We start from the raw sequence: 17,978 nt of genomic DNA, 5'->3' as shown, positions 1-17,978 counted from the left end.
TTCTCTATTATCCGTCTCTGTTTCTTTCACTCCTCTCTTTCCTTTTATCACCCTATACTCTTTTACTTGTTTCAGTCATTTGACTGCGGCCATGCTGGAGCACCGCCTTTAGTCGAACAAATCGATCCCTAAGACTTATTCTTTGTAAGCCCAGTACTTATTCTATCGGTCTCTTTTGCCGAACCGCTAAGTAACGGGGACATAAACACACCAGCATCGGTTGTAAAGCAATGCTAGGGGGACAAACACACACACATACACACATATATATATATACATATATACTACAGGCTTCTTTCAGTTTCCATCTACCAAATCCACTCACAAGGCATTGGTCGACCCGGGGCTATAGCAGAAGACACTTGCCCAAGATGCCACGCAGTGTGACTGAACCCGCAACCATGTGGTTGGTAGACAAGCTACTTACCACACAGCCACTCCTGCGCCTGTTCACGTTTTTTTTGTAATGTTTCTTTGATCTTCTTTAATTTTCTTTTTGTATTACGTATCTTTGCTTCTTTAAATTTCCCTACCTATCCATCCATCCGATCCACCTGTCAATCCATCCACCTACATCCAATCCATCTTATCCTTCTCTCCACCTGTCTGTCGTACCAGCAATCTCTCAGTCAATATCTGTTTATCTCTCTATCATCAATACAGCCATATCCAGCCAGTCAACCGTCCCTCCATCTATCCACCTGTCCCTCTCTTCATCCGTCTATCTATCTATCTATCTATCTATCTATCTATCTGTCTGTCTGTCTGTCTGTCTGTCTGTCTGTCTATCTATCTATCTATCTATCTATCTGTCGTCTATCTTTCTACCTACCTGTCTATCTATCTATCATCTATCTATCTTTTTTTTTGTTCTTCTTTTTTCCTTTTACGATCCCTTTTGATCGAAAACCTACGCCACCTTTTTTTTGTGTTTCTTTTGTTTTTTGTTTTTTTCATCCCCCAAAAGAAAAGCTCTACCTTGTAACTTGTCCCATCTGTGTGCAGCCCTGTGTGGCCAATAAAGAAACTTATCTATCTATCTATCTACCTACCTACCTATCTATCTATCTCTCTTCTATCTATCTATCTATCTATCTATCTATCTACCTATCTATCCAGCCAGCCATCCCTCCATCTACCCACCCGTCTCTCTGTCCTTCCATCTATCTATCTGTTACTCCACTCGTCCAGTCTATCTTAGCCACCCATCTGTCCATTCATCCTTGCAGTCATCATCAAACTGATAATCCACGTCCATTTATCTATCCACCCCCTCTTATCCCTTGATAATCTCTCATCACTTACCTATCAATCTTAAATCACTACTACTACTACTACTACTACTACTACTAAGGTCAGTAGAATGCCAACCTCTGTGGTTCTGAGTTCAAATACCGTCAATGTCAGCCCTATGTTTTACTCCTACGTGGTCAATATAATTAAATAAACCTTCTAAGTTAATTTTTCTGAGTTCAAATTTCCCGAGGTCAACCTTGTTTTATTCTTCTGCGATCAAGACAAGGAAATAAATAAGACCTCCAGTCATGTAAGCACGAATGTCGACTTAAACCGGCTTTAAATATATCCTCCAGCTGAACACTCGATGGCCTTGTCGAGTAAAGTTGTAAAGCAATTTACTCTTTATTCTTTAATCATTAAAAATCTATCCTATTTCCTGCTTCACTGTCCAAACAATAAAATTATATTTCATGCGGACCACTTATAACATAACAAGCCATTATTTTATTCCCACTTAAACCCGGCAAAATGCAAATTATATTTATGTGTAAGGTTGTGTGTGTTGATGTTATTAACGAGATGTATGGGTTGTCAACTCGCTGTGTTTGACTATGAACATGTTAGATAATGGGACAGAGGAGTGAATTGAATGTACCGGTCCAACCCACATGTTATCATCAAACCAACAAAAAGACTTCTATGACTCAACGTCATCCAGGTGGACCCATCCAATGACAGGAAGGAGATGCTTAAAAAAAGGCTCGGTTTTCCTCTACTTTTCAGCTGCCGATTGGAGTGATTGACAACGTCTTGTCCCATTTTCCCAGCCATAGCCTCTCGGACCTTAATGTCTTCCTTGTTTCTAATAACCAGTTTCTTTCACTGGATCCATCAGTGGTCCCTACTAAAGTTTTGGCAATCCCCCACAAGTTTTCTGTGTAGTTACTTCATGTATTATATAATTATATAACGTAACTGTGGTTATGGGTACACTGAGATGAAAAAAGACGGTATGGTCATGGCTGGAAAGCTTTTGATCTTAAGTTTGTTCGATCAGAATTGATCTGAGGATAAACAACACAGATAGCTTTATTGGTGATCTTTGAATAAAGGGGTTTGCTTTCACTTTGTAAAATTACAGCCAGTATTATCTCGTTTCGCGGCCGGTGGCCAATGACCTGGGGTTAAACAACAATTAATGTCTGTATGTAATGTGTCTGTGGTGAAGGGACCAAGCAACTTCCAGGCAGATTTCAAAAAAGATTTTCCCATGTTTACCTTCAAATTGCGCACCCCTACCACTCAGCAATCTTAACCCAGGATCCACTCTTGTATGTAGCAGATATATGGTTAATCTGGAAGGGTATAGGTCTGGTGCGTGAGAGAGAGAGAGAGAGAGAGAGAGAGAGGAGGGGTACAATTGTGGACAAGAGGTAGTACTAAATTGGTGAATGGGTCCTTGCTAATCAGCTAAATGGCTTTCGTTTAAATGAAACCTAGGATTGTGAGGCAAGGTGTGGTGGGGTGATTTCGTATGGTATACGAGCAGTTTTTTGATTTTGTTTTTTTCTTCTCCATGCTGAGAAGGGACAGGATCAGGAAACGTTTTGTGTGTATATGAACAGTTTAGAAACTGTTAAGCGCAGGAGTGACTGTGTGGTAAGTAGCTTGCTTACCAACCACATAGTTCCGGGTTCAGTCCTACTGCGTGGCACCTTGGGCAAGTGTCTTCTACTATAGCCTCGGGCCGACCAATGCCTTGTGAGTGGATTTGGTAGACGGAAACTGAAAGAAGCCTGTCGTATATATATATATATATATATATATATATATATATAATATATATATATATATATGTATGTATGTGTGTGTATATGTTTGTGTGTCAGTGTTTATCCCCCTAGCATTGCTTGACAACCGATGCTGGTGTGTTTATGTCCCCGCCACTTAGCGGTTCGGCAAAAGAGACCGATAGAATAAGTACTGGGCTTACAAAGAATAAGTCCCGGGGTCGATTTGCTCGACTAAAGGCGGTGCTCCAGCATGGCCGCAGTCAAATGACTGAAACAAGTAAAAAGAGTAAAAAGAGAGAAAGAGTACACTCTATAATGCTGTTATCGCATATCAACGTAAATTTGTAGACCCGCGGGGGAGAGAACGGTTCGGACATAAAACAGAATCACTTCCCAAAGACGCACTACGTGACAATATATGAACACATCTCAGACAAGTTCCCATCGTATATAAAAAAGTTTCTTTGTAAAAATTAGTAATTTTTGTATGCGGTGGGGAGGGTCGGATGTCTGTCTGTCTGTTTTTCTTCTCTTTTACTTGTTTCAGTCATTTGACTGCGGCCATGCTGGAGCACCGCCTTTAGTCGAGCAACTCGACCCTGGGACTTATTCTTTTTGTAAGCCTAGTACTTATTCTATCGGTCTCTTTTGCCGAACCGCTAAGTAACGGGGACATAAACACACCAGCATCGGTTGTCAAGCAATGCTAGGGGGACACACAAACACACACACACGCATACATACATATATATATATATTATATATATATATATATGTATGTATGTGTGTGTATATGTTTGTGTGTCTGTGTTTGTCCCCCTAGCATTGCTTGACAACCGATGCTGGTGTGTTTATGTCCCCGCCACTTAGCGGTTCGGCAAAAGAGACCGATAGAATAAGTACTGGGCTTACAAAGAATAAGTCCCAGGGGTCGATTTGCTCGACTAAAGGCGGTGCTCCAGCATGGCCGCAGTCGAATGACTGAAACAAGTAAAAAGAGAAAAAAAGAGAGAAAGAGTAAACTCTATAATGCTGTTATCGCATATCAACGTAAATTTGTAGACCCGCGGGGGAGAGAACGGTTCGGACATAAAACAGAATCACTTTCCCAAAGACGCACTACGTGACAATATATGAAACACATCTCAGACAAGTTCCCATCGTATATAAAAAAAGTTTCTTTGTAAAAATTAGTAATTTTTGTATGCGGTGGGGAGGGTCGGATGTCTGTCTGTCTGTTTTTCTTCTCTTTTACTTGTTTCAGTCATTTGACTGCGGCCATGCTGGAGCACCGCCTTTAGTCGAGCAACTCGACCCTGGGACTTATTCTTTTTGTAAGCCTAGTACTTATTCTATCGGTCTCTTTTGCCGAACCGCTAAGTAACGGGGACATAAACACACCAGCATCGGTTGTCAAGCAATGCTAGGGGGACACACAAACACACACACACGCATACATACATATATATATATATATATATACATATATACGACGGGCTTCCCTCAGTTTCCGTCTACCAAATCCACTCACAAGGCTCTGGTCGGCCCGAGGCTATAGTAGAAGACACTTGCCCAAGGTGCCGCGCAGTGGGATTGAACCCGGAACCATGTGGTTGGTAAACAAGCTACTTACCACACAGCCACTCCTGCGCCTATCATTTGAAATAATCCCTATTGTGTAATCATCGTATTTTGTTTGTGTAACAGGTTTCTTTAAATATAAAACAATCAAATATTGATAATTAAACTCAGTTTTCATAAAACGTATTGGACCACTTGTTCCATGAAATCTTTCGTATTTTCTACAAAACCTTTCGGACCACGTTTAAATGGTCAACAGCTGATCCGAGCTAGTGCCATTGTGGTGGTACTGAAAAAGGAAGCCTATACATTGGGCTATGACTTTGATAACTGATGCGTGACTACAATAAAAGGGTACCACATAGAGAACAGTGGTCCCGGTGCGCGCACTCGCACATCCGCGCTAGCTAGTCGTGACTAGTCGATCCTTACTTTGTGTTTTGTGTGTTATTTACTTTGTTTAAAAAATTATTTACTTTGTGTTTTTGTATTTTATTTACTTTGTTTAACAAAAATTATTTACTTTGTGTAAAAATTATTTATTTTGTGTTTTATTTACTTTGCTAGGTAGTCGTTGTAGGATCGATTAGTCACGACTAGCTAGCGCGGATGCGCGACTACGCGAGTGCGCGCACCGGGACCACTGTTCTCAAGTAGTACCCAATAAAAGATCTTTCCAGACTGGAAATGCTTGTACAGAATTCGATAGTTTTTAGCCGGTGTTTGTGAATAGAGTGATTGCCTGTAAAGTAATTGAAACCCGTGTGCTCATGAAAGGGGGCTTGGATGTCATACCCTACTGAGCAGGGTTTACAAGATCGCTGACGTTGAAACTTTACATGTCTGATGAGTGAGGTGTCTAGAGTTACCTGTGGAGCACGCATGCTAAGATGGTTGTGCCGTGTGTGTGTGTGTGTGTGTGATTAGAAATTACAACAAACACGTCATAATGTACATGCCCGCACTTTCGAGTACAACAGAATCGAAAGGAAGTGTGCCGGCGAGGGCCTGGCCGAAGCATGCTGCTATGCTGATACGAAACGCATCGTGCAAACATACAGGCGTCATAAAGAAGAACGTTTTGCAACCACGTGGTTCCAGATTCTGTCCTATCACGTGGCATCTTGGGCAAGTATCTTCTACCGTAGCCTCAGGTGGAGCAATACGGTACTAGTAGCGTAGACTGGACCCGGTTTGCGCAGACGCGCGTCCGTGCTAGCTAGACGTAGGCAGTCGATCCTACGAGCTGACTGGCGCATGTACGATATATACTTGTATCGATATATACGATATATACTTGTATATATACGATATATACTTGTATCGCGCGAATCGGGGACGTGCGATACAAGTATATATCGTATACAAGTATATATCGTGCATGCGCCAGTCAGCTCGTAGGATCGACTGCCTACGTCTGGCTAGCGCGGACGCGCGTTTGCGCAAACCGGGTCCAGTCTACGCTACTAGTACCGAGCAATACCTTGTGAGTGGAATTTGACTGAAACTCTGTGTGTGTGTGTTGTGTGTGTGTGTGTGTGCGTGTCTTTCACTTTCACAGGTATATCGGCCAAAGCCGTAAACATCAAAGAAAAGCCAACGCTGTTTGAATGAAGTTCTCTTTTGTTCAGCACCGAGTAAGAAAAAAACCCAGTCGCATCAAGAACTAAACCATTGCTTTCGCCGAAGTTTTCTTAGTATAGGTAAAAGAAGGTCACCGATCGGTTCAGTTGATAAGGAGTGTCCACTGAGAAGAGAGAAATAATGAAGGTGGTGAACGAGGTGCTTATTTCCATCATGTTTGAAATGTTGTGATGGGTGAGAGAGAGAGAGAGAGAAGAGAGAGAGAGAGAGAGAGAGAGAGAGAAAGAGAGAGAGTAAATAGCTTAGTAAATAACATGAGTTAGCTCTGAAGCGGACTTGTTTGAAAATCCTGGAAGCGACATCGTCGTGATTGGCCACACACTTTAGTGGAGCGGAATGCCGGACGAGGTTTACTCGCTTCTATGAAATGTGAAATTGAGAAAAGGATTTTAGGAGGAGTTTGGGTTGTATGCACTTGGAAACAACACAGCAAATATCGTGGTTTAGCTTCAGGTGATCCCTGACCGAACAGATCTATAATCGAAGACGTTCCCGTCGTGGCCATCACATTTTATTCAGTCATACCAGTGACTGCGTTATTCCAAGTTTATTTTCTATATGGAGACAGTCGGAGCGGAGAAAGAGAGATTCGGTTGCTATTTCTAACAGTCACGAAATTCCTTTATCTGCAGGAATACCACTTCAAGTGCTCTCTCTTCGATGAAGAAGAACAAGCACTAGGGTTCTACAAAGTTAATAAAAAAAAAGCTCTTTAGAAAGGACCCAGGAATGATTTTGCTTTACTTGTAGTTGTCTGCGAAGCAGTGGTTAACCAAATACCTCTCTAAGTGGCGATGGGTGTTGTAAGCCTATTATTCGCCAGGTGGTGTAAGCGTATTATCTCAACAACGCGGGAGGCATCAGTTTGTGTAGAACGTGAAAAGATCTAATCAAGGTCACAACTGAATAACATATTCGTCACACTCTGTTGGTTTAAACGAAAGAAAATTGAAAACAATACAAAATTCAAATAGATTTTGTTGTGGGCCCCAATTATCTCGATGATGAAATAACAAATAACTTTTTAAAATTATGTGGAAAAATAGAAGAATATATGGACAGCTTCATAAGATCATCTTTTCTCGCTTTATACCCTCTTCATTTAATCTTATTCTCTTTAAAAAGTCATTTATTAATCATCATTCATTACTTGCTGTGCTGTGTCACGCACAGTCTACGATGTGTAAATGATCCGTAATATTTAATTTAGTTATCTAAAACATCGGTCTGTACTTAGCTCTTCTCTGGGTTTGGTGCCATTAATTACATTAATGCTAAGGAGCTATCCAGCCATGACCATCCTGTCATTTTAGGACTATTCAATATTACTGCATTGTTTCATGCGTTCTTTTCGTTTTTGAGATAATAGAAAGTGATTTAAAGAATATTCGGATGCGATTTCAGGCAGGTCGAGTGACCGACCGTCTAAAAACTTGAGATGATATCAAAAAGTTCCCGGACTAGTTATGTTTAATATAAAAAATGGCATTCCTTCGATATAACTCGACAAAATCAGAACATTTCGCTTCGGGTATTTCCATGGGTTGCGGGTATAGATATAACGAAATTATGCCAGCAATGTCTCATTTTAAACTCGAAGAAAAAAAGCCTTGCATATTTGTTCTTACCTGTTTCATGTATGTAGGTAAAAATCCGCAAATTTCCAAGCAGAAAACAGAATCGAACTGTCATTTGCTTCCACGGAAATACCCGAAGTGAAATGTTTTGATTTTGTCGAGTTATATCGAAAGAATGCCTCAAAAAAAAAAAAAATTCATTTACACAAGTTTTAACACCATCGCCTTCGAAATAATCACCTTGCACGACAATACACTGGTTCCAGTGTTCGTGTCACTTTTGGAATGCGGCCCGGAGGTCGTTTTCCGTGAGAGAGTCGAGGACCTTCTGCGATTCGCTCTGGATCTAGACAACGGTGTTAAAACGGCAACTTTTGAGCTGCATTTTTATTTCGCATCTATGTATGCATGCATGCATGCGCGCGTGTAGTTTATACGCGCGTTTGTATATGTTGTGTACCTGTATATACATGTGCACGTGCGTGAGAGAGAACCTTTTTGAAGTTCTTAATGAAAACCGGTTACAAAGGAGACAATGTTATCTTAATTAACATCCGACAGTTATAGTGTGTGTGTGTGTGTGTGTGTGTGTGTGTGTGTGTGTGTGTGTGGTGTGTGTGTGTGTGTTGGTGTGTGTGTGTGTGTGTGATGTTTGTATGCCTGCATGAATATATAGACGTGTCAAAGGTGTGTATAACAATATGTAGTTAGTACTTGTGTATGTAGGTATCTGTTGGATACAAATGTTAAGGGCGACGAGCTGGCAGAAACGTTAACACGCCGGGCGAAATGCGTAGCCGTATTTCGTCTGCCGTTACGTTCTGAGTTCAAATTCCGCCGAGGTCGACTTTGCCTTTCATCCTTTCGGGGTCGATAAATTAAGTACCAGTTACGCACTGGGGTCGATGTAATCGACTTAATCCGTTTGTCTGTCCTTGTTTGTCCCCTCTGTGTTTAGCCCCTTGTGGGCAGTAAAGAGATATATATACTGTGTGGTATACTTACACAAACCGACATCATCTGTGTGCGTGTACACTCTATGTCTATATACTATGTTAAACGTACTATATTGTCGGCCACTCCCATCAGCACCACAAACGTAGACCAGCAAATTCAAAACAACACTATTTCACAAATAAAACTTAACCTAATTAACCCATTATTTGGGTGGGTGGAGGAGGGTGATAGATCCATCGCCCCCTTTTTACCCACCCTATTATTGCCCCCACATTTCTTCAATGCCTCTCTTGATCTTTCTGTCGCCCACTTTGGGAACCACCGACGGTCGGCAAGGTTAAGACAATACCAAAATCTTATTCATCAATGACACTTCAGCTGTGTATCTGTGTGTACCGAGTAAACTATCGGCTCCTTTTTTCCCCCTCCGTCTGACTGCATGCAGAATGGAATGAGACGCGATTAGTTTCACCGATCATTACCAGTTCATCAGAACTGTTTTTCTTGATCCCATCTACAAATATTAAAACGAGCAAAAAGCGAAGGCCATTCCAGCTGTTCTAAGCATTTAAAAAAAAAAGGTAGCTGTAAACCAACGATCTTTCCCTTTCTCTTTCTACAAATGACATGAACACAGTAGAGAGTGAGTGAGTGAGTCAGAGAGAGAGAGAGAGAGAGAGAGAGAGAGAGAGAGTTGTCTATTTGCACGCGACGCTAAACAATGTTTATTAGAGGTATGCAGCATATACATCTATTTATAGACACTATATATATATATATATATATATATTATATATATATATATATATAATATATATATACTCTTTTATTTGTTTCAGTCATTGACTGCGGCCATGCTGGAGCACTGCCTTAGTCGAACAAATCGACTCCAGGACTTATTCTTTGTAAGCCTAGTACTTATTCTATCGGTCTCTTTTGCCGAACTGCTAAGTTACGGGGACGTAAACACACCAGCATCGGTTGTCAAGCGATGGTGGAGGAACAAATATAGACGCACACACACATACACATGCATATGTATACACGACAGGCTTCTTTCAGTTTCCGTCTACCAAATCCACTCATACGGCTTTGGTCGGCCCGAAGCTATAGTAGAAGATACTTGCCCAAGCTGCCACGCAGTGGGACTGAGGGTTAGGGTTATGTGATTGGTAAGCAAGCTACTTACCACACAGTCACTCCTGTCTTTTATTATTTTCCTGGTTTCAGTCATTTGACTGCGGCCATGCTGGAGGGTGGCCCAAAAGTAGGTTTAGTTTATCACGTAGGCACTTTAAACTTCTTTAAAACATTTTATTACATTTAAATTTCTATCTTACAAACTTAGATATGTTTCGATCAAAGATTGGTCCAGGCCATGTCTAACTCAATAGCACCACCTGATAGGATTATCTAAATCCTGTTTAAGTCAAGTTTTGTTTATGGTCCATTCAAGTAGTGAGTTGTTGTTGAGTGAGTTGTATCCAGGTATAGGTGGCTTATCCGGTATTCCTTGAAGAAATCTGTCCAGACTCCGTTTAAAGATGATGGGATCCTTTTCCTCTTTGATCTCTTTCGGGACAATGTTAAACAGGGCAGGGCCTGTTGAGGAAAAGAAATTATGTCGCAGTGTACCTATATGCTGTGATCCTGAATTGGACAGGGGACGTATGGCCCGTGGTCCCAGCCTTGGATGAACCTTGAAACTAATGTTCAGGTCGTTTGGGCAATGCTGGCGGTATATTCTCCACATCGTACAAATGATGTACCGCTCGCGACGGCGCTGGAGAGAGTAGAGTTTCAAAGCTTTAAGGCGGTCCCAATAATCGAGATCAGCGATGCCTTCAATTCGTTTAGTGAGTGCCCTCTGGGGTGATTCAATCCTCGAGATGTTTTGTTTTGTATGGGAAAACCACAAGGGGCAGCAGTATTCCAGGTGTGGCCATACAAAGGAGGAGAAAAGTGGAATGATGATACCTTGTTCACTGGACCGGAAGGTTCTTAAGATCCAGGAGCTCATCCTACGAGCTATATCGACCTTATTGTTGGTGTGGGCACTCCAACTGAAATTGTTATCAACAATTACACCCAGGTCTCTGATATTATAAGATGCTGTGAGCGGTTCCCCCAGAAGGAAGAGAGAATGGCTGTTTTAGTATAGTCTTTCTTCCAAAATGCATCAGCTCAAATTTTCCCTCGTTCAGTTGCATTTTGTTTTTGTCTGCCCATTGACTCACAGCATATAGATCAGACTAGAGTTGAGTTCGGTCTTCTTCATTGATGATTTTCTGGAGCTTAGTGTCATCAGCAAATATTTTCACTTTGCAGTGATTTACGACGCTGGGAAGGTTATTTATGTAAATTATAAAGAGGAGCGGGCCCAAGACAGTCCCCTAAGGGACACCACTGGTGACTTTTGTTGGGCTTGTGTGGACTTCATCGACTACAACATGTTGTGTTCTATTCGCCAGGAGATACTTAATCCTGAAAAGGGATTTGACAAAATTAACTAAATTAGCATTGAATAATGGTTTCATATGCTTTTTATAATTAAGATCTAAACTGTTAATATATGAAAGCGAAAGAGACTGTTGAATAACTGTAAACCTACTTTTGGCCACCCTATATATATATATATATCTTCATCTTTTATCTTTACTTGTTTCAGTCATTTGACTGCGGCCATGCTAGGGCACTGCTTTGAAGGGTTTTAATTGAATGAATCAAGCCCAGGAGTAAGCCTAGCATTTATTCTATCGGTCTCTTTTGTCGAGTGTAAACACTCCAGCACTACCAGTCAAGTGGTGGTGGGTGGGGGGGGACACACACATACATATATGATGGGCTTCTTTAAGTTTTCGTCTACCAAATAGACCCACAAGGTTTTGGTCGGTCCGAGACTATGGTGGAAGTGGTGGAAGACACTTGCCCAAGGTATCACGCAATGGGATTAAACCCAGAACCGTATGGTTGGGAAGCAAGCTTCTTACTACACCACCCCACACACGTATTTATAATCTTTTATTCTTTTACTTGTTTCAATAATTACACTGTGGCCATGCTGGAGCACCGCCTTAAAGGGTTTTAGTCGAAGAAATCGACCCCAGGACTTTTTCTTTGAAAGCCTAGTATTTAGTCTAGGTGCTTTTGTCGAACAGTTACGGGACGTAAACACACTAACATCGGTTGTTAAGCGATAGTGATGGGGACACAGATACAAGGACACACACACACACCAATTCTGACCTTCCGCAAAATCCCAAATTTTATTTAATTTGCTTTGCGGGCGCAACTGATTTATCGAAGTCGTATCTTGTCGTGAATTGCTCGAAATACGAATAAGAAAAACAGCCAACTGATGAAGGGTCGTTCTTTATGTTGCTTGTCTTCTTTTCCATTTGTTTCTTTTGTTGTTCGCAAAAAAAGTTCATATTCGATGTATTCGTATTTCATGTTTTCGTGTTTTATGTTTACATTCTGTGACGTCCTCTGCCCACATATGCATATGTAAGTACATATACGTCTGTTGTATATATTCATATATATATATTATTATTATTATTATTATTATTATTATTATATACATACATACATACATGACTGGCTTCTTTCAGTTTCCGACTACCAAATCTACTCACAAGGCATTGGTTGGCTCGAGGTTGCAGTAGAAAGCACTCGCCCAAAGTGCCACGCAGTGGGACCGAACCCGGAACCATGTGGTTGGGAAGCAAATATATTCATTGAAGTCTCTTGAGAGGAATTCTAGAGAAGAGCACAAAGTTTATTTCGGATCCCTTTCCTAAAATATCAATGCTAGATTTCAATATTTGTAAATATGTGATCCTAAGAATATCCCGGGCTTGGCTACGATGTACCCCCTGTTTTCCACCCCACCGCCTCGCATCAGCCCCCCTCTCTCTCTCTCCTCTCTCTCTCTCTCTCTATATATATATATAATATATATATATATAATATATATATATATATAATATATATATATCTCAGTAATTGTATGTTCCGCACACTTAAGACTGCAAGTGGTCTGACACACTTATTGCAAATTTAATTACCTCTAATCTGAAATGACCAAATTTGTATGACACCATTACATTAGGGTCTCACAAACATAAATATATAATTAATATGGCGTGTTGAAAACCTCACAATACAGGGCGTCGAAAAACTGAGATTATTTATACAGTGAGTAGATAAAATCTTCTTGTAAGTTTGTTTAAAATCTACTGAAATGGTTTTTAAAAAAGAACGAGAGCGGTGCTTTCCCCTCCTCGTTTACTGAGATAGATGGTCGTCATTTGTTGGTGGGTTTGCAACAGAAACGAATGTTGGCGTTTGTTACTCATACGCATCACAAAGAGTTTGCATGCAGCCTGGTGTGTGTATAGGGATATACGCAGCCTATATATATATATATAAGGCGGCGAGCTGGCAGAAACGTTAGCACGCCGGGCGAAATGCGTTGCCGTATTTCGTCTGCCGTTACGTTCCGAGTTCAAATTCCGCCGAGGTCGACTTTGCCTTTCATCCTTCCGGGGTCGATAAATTAAGTACCAGTTACGCACTGGGGTTGATGTAATCGACTTAATCCCTTTGTCTGTCCTTGTTTGTCTCCTCTGTGTTTAGCCCCTTGTGGGTAGTAAAGAAATATATATGTGATCGCTCGACAAGCTAAATATATCAACCAAGTCATCCTCACCACACTACCGTTCTAAATAAAAATAAATAAAAGGAAAAGAGAACAGATAAATAATGTATTTTAACAGTGCATCTCAAACTTTCTGGTGTGGGGTACCGGCAGTTTTTCTTTTCCAATGTGCCAGGGACCGGTAATATTTCTTAGCAATATCAATTTATACAGAAAACAATATATGTTATAGAATGGTTGTATACTGTCAATCTAACAAGAACGTGACAGTAGGGGGTACACCACCGCTGTATAGCCCTAGGAAGCATCGAACGCCTCCTGATGGCTTTGACATATTTTCCCCTGTGTCCTTATATACATGAATATAATAAAAGTTGACAATTTTTTGTATCGTATATTTATTTTGTAAACAAATAATACAATATTTCATAAGCTGATAAGTTGTTTACTGTAGTGTATAAGGCAAAATTACTGGAATTATGCTATTGTTTCTTTGTTTTCTGGAAACTCGCCACGTACCGGCAGCTGATGGCTCGCGGACCGGTCACATCGAATAGCACTGGTCTAAAAATCTCGCTGGTGGGGAATAGATACCACGGGTGGAATATCTTTGATCATAAACCTGTTCAATAAGGGTGAGCATCAACAGTAACAACCACTAGCGTAGCTAGAGTGTATGCCGCCCGGGGCGACCCTTCCGTTTGCCGCCCCGGACCCTACAAAAAACATGTATTTAGCCTACAACAGGATGAAAAGTGCCGCCCGGGGAGGACCCCCCTCCCCCCACCAGCTACGCTAGTGGTAACAACACCAACAAGAATAGCTGGAGTTAGAAGTTTAGGGTTGAAATCTCACAGCGAATTCGTTGCGGAGTAAAAAATGTTTGTTTCACAGCTAGGTCGTGTTAACTGAACGAGGATAGCAACACTGTTCTCTCTATCTCTCTGTGTTCAACGGTGCATGTAAGCTATTTGCAATGTACTAAAAAATGCTTTATATATATATATGTATATATATATATATATTTTAGTTATTAGACATATTTAATGCTGGACCGAGGCTGTTAGTCAATGTTGGGCCATTATGTAAATCCATGTGCGTTGCTTTTTTAGGAGGGGGGGGGGGGTAAGTAGCTCTTCTCGATTTTCGACAATTTGGAAGATAGATGTACGTGGTCTCTGATGACTCCTAAGAAAACCAAACTGCCGAGAGCTTTATGGTCTAATAAAGAATTATAAGTGAAAGTATAGCTGTGTGGTTAAGTAACTCGTGGCATCTTGGGCAAGTGTCTTCTACCAAAGCCTTGTAAGTAGATTATGGCGACGGAAACTGAAAGAAGCCTGTCGTGTGTGTGTGTGTGTGTGTGTGTGTGTGTGTGTGTGTGTGTGTGTGTGTGTGCTTGACAACTGGTGCTGGTGTGTTTACGTCCCCGTAACTTAACAGCTCGGCAAGACACCGATAGAATAAGTATTAGGCAAAAATAAAAAAAGTCCTGGGGTCGATTTGTTAAACTAAAACTCTTCTTCAGGGCGGCGCCCCAGCATGGCCCCAGTCAAATGCCTGAATCAAATAAAAGATAAAAGATAAATTTTAACAAAATATTCTGTCGACTCCGGTTGAGAACTGCTGATGTACGCACAAACATGTGTGTGTGCGCGCGTGTACATTCACGCGTCGTTCCTTCAGATTTCTAAATTTCAATTAGTCGTCGCGTCCCAGAGTTTGTTGTTTCAAGTTTTCTTTTTTCTTCCTCATGCAACACATATTCATTCATACATGTACAGCCACAAGGCACAGCCGTCAATGAATGTTACTAAATTCTTCAGCTACCAACAACAAAAACAACCGAACTGAAGCCATAAAAAGTATTTCCAAAACCTACAATTACAGATTTCAGAAATACACCACATGGTTCTGCTTTAAGAAGACTATTTACACACACAAATCTTATTTCATCTCTCTCTCTCTCTCTCTCTCTCTCTCTCTCTCTCTCTCTCTCTCTCTCTCTCTCTCTCTCTCTCTCCCTTATTATCATTATCTTTCTGTTTCTCTCTCCCTTTCGTCCTCCTCCTCCACCTCATTATCATCACTACCATCAACACCTTTACCTGCCGTGCTAATCAACCTAGTATTTTTTCAGGATGGTTAGGGAAAAAACCACGCGGGTACGCAGTTGGGTTATTGACTGGGTGGATTTCGTGGGTGTGACGTATATGTGATAATGATAACCGTTCTGCCAGAGTGAGAATGCGATGAAAGCGGGAAGTGGTGGTGATGGTGGGGTAAAGTAATAATTGTGATGACGTCAGAGTAACATTGAAGCTACGTGAAGGAACCAGAAGCACAACAGCAGCAGTAAGAACAATAATAATCCTTTCTAGTAAAGGCACAAGGCCTGAAATTTGGGGGGAGGGGCAGTCGATTAGATCGGCCCAGTACGCTACAGGTACTTAATTTATCGACTACGAAAGGATGAAAGGCAAAGTCGAGCTCGGAGCAATGAGCAATAATAATAATAATAACCCTTTCTACTGTAGGCACAAGGCCTGAAATTTTGGGGAAGGGCACTAGTCGATCACGTCGACCCCAGTGTTTGACTGGTACTTAATTTATAGACCCTGAAAGGATGATAGGCAAAGTCAGTGGAATTTGAATTCAGAATATGAAGAGCCGAAAGAAATAATAATGCTTTCTTAGGATGATAAAGAATTATATCACGGGATTACATAAAAAAAACGTGCAAAATAATTTAGAAATGATAAAATCGAAACACATATTTAAAAATGTAGAGAAAAATTCTCGAAAAGAGTGGAAACCTTCAAAGATTTCTTGTGGAAACCCCACAAAACCTAATTCTATGCGACAGAATGTATGAAAAGATTATGTCTTTTGAATTACGAATACAATCCACCTACTAGGCTTCAATGCAGTTTCCATCAACCCAATTTCACTCACAAGGTGTGGACCGCCCCCAGGTTCTGGAAAATAACGCTTGTCTAAGATTTCACGCCGTGGGGTTGAACCCGGCATCTCGCAGTCGAGATATGTTTTTAACAGAAAACCATAATATAACATTTACTGACATAATGAATTATTTAGTCACATGAACGCCATTTCGACAGATAACTTCAAAAACCCTATTAGTCATGGAATCTGTCAATTTCTTAATAGTACCAGGGTGGACTGCATCTGCTGCAGTTTTTATGGTCGCCCATAAGACATCTTTCGACGTAAATTGGCGTCATTGGGCATAAACATCTTGTTTAATGATGGATCAAAGATCTTCAATAGGATTGAGATCTGAAGATGCCTGCGGCCATACCATCAACTTTTCACCTTGTAGAATGTTTGGGTGGTCCTAGCAGTGTGGGAGGGAGTGTTCTCATGCATGAATACGAGATTCCTCAGAAGTGACAGCAGTATGTCATCTAGGAGATTGCGGTAGGCAGCTGTGACACCGTGACTGGGCCAACTAGACAGACACCGTGACTGGGTCAACAAGTATGTCCCCAATGATACATTTGAGCTGATATCACAACATAACTCCTCCACCCTGTTGTTGACGTCGTAAATGTTGGTGACGCTCATCTCCAAGACAGACCGAACCATTTGCCCAAACGTCAAGAGTCACCCTGGTTTCGTCAGTGAACAGAACACAGCCCATGTCTAACGTTATGTACTTTTGGGCCCATTGAAGCCTCAAACTCCTGTGGAGAGACAGTATCAGAGGTTCACGCACGGAAGCCATGGTTCCGAGGATGCGGTTTCTGATGGTTTTCGGCACATGAAGAAATCCGTAGGCGGTGAAAATGGTTTTGCATGTTTGTCCATGTTTCCCACGTAACTTGCTGCCAATATTCCTTAAATCCCTAGCTGTCACAGTCTTGGAGGTCCCACAATCGGATCGTTTCTTCCTTGGCGCTCATGTGGCTAAATAATTCATTATGTCAATAAATATTATATTATTATGGGTTTCTGTTCAATATATTCTCAACGTATGCTTAATATCTATCATTACCCTTCATTTTCTCAATAAAAAAATGTCTAGATTGGCTATTTTCATTCAAAAGCTATTAACATATTTCACCCCAAAACCGAAGAATCTGAAATAAAAAAGGAAGAACGTTACACAGAATAATGAAAACATAACAATGGTGTTGCCATAGTGTGCAAACCAGCTGGGAAAAGTTTTTATCAAAATCGATTCAGAGAAAACCAAGAAATCCTTAATTTCACTCCTAAGCTATTAGCGTGGTTCTGGGTGTACATTTAAAAAGAGGCAAGTGATGACGATTTGTCACTCATGTAGAGGAGAAACGGTTACAGCTTCATTCATAGCTATCTAACCACCTAACTATATGCATACACAGGTATTTATTTTATTGGTTCTCCGTCGTTTACGACGAGTGTTCCAGTTACTTCCATCAAAGGAAACAATTAACGTGCAAGTGGCTGAGCACTCCACAGATAAACGTACCCTTAACATAGATAGTTACCAGGGAGATTCAGTGTGACACAGGATGT

General features: G+C 41.0%; 1 protein-coding gene across 2 annotated transcripts in view; it reads left to right on the top strand.

The window, feature by feature from the left end:
- LOC115219639 (integrin alpha-4) overlaps positions 1-17,978 on the top strand; it is a 185,855-nt gene that overhangs the window by 2,392 nt on the left and 165,485 nt on the right. The gene's annotated exons all lie outside the window — the stretch shown is intronic.

The sequence above is a fragment of the Octopus sinensis genome, linkage group LG15, assembly GCF_006345805.1.
Source record: "Octopus sinensis linkage group LG15, ASM634580v1, whole genome shotgun sequence".
Lineage (NCBI taxonomy): Eukaryota > Metazoa > Mollusca > Cephalopoda > Octopoda > Octopodidae > Octopus > Octopus sinensis.
This window is presented reverse-complemented; position numbering and strand designations above follow the sequence as displayed.